This window comes from Acyrthosiphon pisum, chromosome A2 (genome assembly GCF_005508785.2).
Source record: "Acyrthosiphon pisum isolate AL4f chromosome A2, pea_aphid_22Mar2018_4r6ur, whole genome shotgun sequence".
Taxonomy (NCBI): Eukaryota; Metazoa; Arthropoda; class Insecta; order Hemiptera; family Aphididae; genus Acyrthosiphon; species Acyrthosiphon pisum.
Window position 1 is genome coordinate 32,348,357 of NC_042495.1, and position 2,944 is coordinate 32,351,300.

Here is a 2,944-nt window from a genome sequence, read left to right on the forward strand (position 1 = left end):
GGAACCACTAACCAGATATGAGATAACCAAGTTGGATGACCCGAACTGTCGTAATACCTTTATACATAAGATACGTCAATTTTTCAATTGCAGCGATACTAATAGAACAGACTCATTAGATGAAAGATGGAAAAAAGTAAAGGGCATTATAAATAATACATCTGATGCTGTAACGGGAAAACAAAGAAAAACAAAAAACCATGGTTCAACGATGCATGTATGAGATTGAAAGCTTTAAAATGGAAAAAAGAATGTAGAAATCTGTGGCTTAATGACCCAGCCAATGTTAAAAAAGAATACAACTATAGAATATGCAAAAAAGAAGTAAATAACATAATCAGATACGAAAAAAGAAGATACACCAAGAACACGCTAGAAGAAACAGAAGAATACCATGTATTTTGGATTAGCGCATTAGCCATAAGATTATTGTTAATTTTCCAGTGTTCTCAAGCGTTCAGACAAAATACATAACTTTCGATGGAAAATAAACAAATGCTTTTAAAATATGCAGTTCATTAAATTATTTTGAAATTGGTCGAAATATTAAAAATAATACATTTTAAAAAATATGTTGGTTTATTTTATAGTTCATGTAGGTACCCATAGACACTGCAGTGTCAACATCAACATGACATGTTATAGGAGGTGAATACAATATCGGGTGTCAAGCTCTCTAACTGAACAGTGAACTGATTCATACCTATAATGCTACTTAGTGAGTTAAATTTGAGAATGATCATAAAAGTTATGAGACGCAAATTAGATGGATTGAACAAAACTGCAAAATTAAACACATAAAAAAAATAACAAAAGGCACGTACTTTTTTTATCTAGAAATAAAATAATAAACAATGTTTAATATGTCATATTATTTGATAAATATCTAATATTGCACCAATGATTCACATTCTAAGAATTAAAATATAATAGGGCGATAACCTAATATTTACCACCTAAACAATATTCCATTACGTAGAATTTTGCAACAATTTACCAACGGAAGTCAAAGAATTGCGTTATTTCAATTTATGTTAATTATATGGTTTTCTGATTCAAGCTAGAGTCCAGGACCAACATTTAATATAAAGTTATTCATAAGTTATTACAGAAATTATGAAAAAATAAAGTGGACACGTGGGTACAGTACCACCATTTATCGAATATGTTATGTTTGAATTCAATGATAAATCATTATATAAAAAAACAATTCTGTGCGAAGACTGTGTATCAACCTAGCATAATTGTATAAATGATAATATTTAATAGTTAAAAAATATATTTATAAAAATCAAAAATATCTCATAGCTATCTCATAGCTATCTCATAGCTATCTCATGCTAGTTTATTTTTTGTTAAAGGCACAAAAACTTGTGAGGGATCTTCTATAAAAAGATTATATGTTAGGTAAGAAAATAACATTTTTAAGAATTTCAAAATGAAAAATATTTTTCAAGATTTTGATGAATTTAGCCTCAATTTAAACTCTAAACGCTTGATTATGATCCAGTACTCTGGGCCCCCTTTACAGCAGCGAATTCCTCTAATTTAAAACTGGACCAAAGGTGATTTTTAAACTCTGTATCGTCTATACTGAATATTTATATTATACTATTATCGGCAAGACCACCAGACGGTTTTTCTTCTTCATAAACTCGATCTTTTCCCCTTGGTATATGTATAGTAGAGTTGATCTTAACTTATTATTTTCAAATATATTAATTTATGGATGTATTGATACACTCAATCTACTCTCCAAAATATATTTTAAAACAATAAAACATTTTTTACAAAATAGAACTGATAACGTACCGTCATCCACTGGAATAAAATACAAATTGTAGTTATTAATTATAAAATATTCATAATATTTTTCTACTACGAAATCAAGAAGTTAACTAAAACTTATAAACACGTAGCTTAATACAAAAATCTATTGAAAGTTAATTGTCATTAGCTAACATTTTTTTTTAAGAATCCTGAAAGTAAATATAGGTCCTTAAAAATCAAATTAGCTACATATCTAAATTATATTTAATAATATAATATATTCAATAAACATTATTGTCTCTTACTCCAGACACATGTATGATTCGTGTGGTATAATATCATGTAAAGTAAAATTATTACTAAAAAATAAAAAAATAACTTACAGTATTTATCTGTTGGAAAGAAAATACCAGGTAATAATTAATAAGGATAATAATAAAATATCCATAAGAAGTTATGATCAAACATGACAATTTAGTGATTTATTTGAAATGTTCTCAATACATTGAATACAAATAGTTCAATACCTACCTACCTAGAAAACCAACTTTGAAATGTAATAGTTTTGGGTCAAAATAATAAACAAATTTCAGTTTGATCTTAATTTGTATTGAAATGTTCTAACATTTAAAGAATATTGAGTATTAATAAATCATTTTGACCAGGTAATAGTATATATGTATACTAAAAATCTTTGAACTTATCAAATATGTGTACTAAAAATAATACTAGAATAGTAATGAAAAACCAAGTTGGAAAAATATAATCATATAGCTACATATAGCGTGATCAGCTACCACATACTTGGTGTGCACTTCTTGAATCATACTTGACCGACCGTCAATTTCGAGTCGTACACGAAGAAGCAATAACCGAATGGAAAGACATATCAGCTGGAGTACCACAAGGTAGTGTTCTAGGACCTATCCTGTACTTACTCTATACGGCTGATATACCAAACGATAACAACACAACATTAGCTATGTTTGCCGATGATACGGTAATTTTATCAACACGTAATAGTCAGCTCACTGCAACTGATAACTTACAGAAGTCAATTAACAATATATTTGCCTGGACAGACGTTGGAAAATTAAGATCAATGGCGATAAATCGGTGCACGTTAACTATACGTTACGTAAAACCGAAAATATCCAAATAGTATTGAATCAAA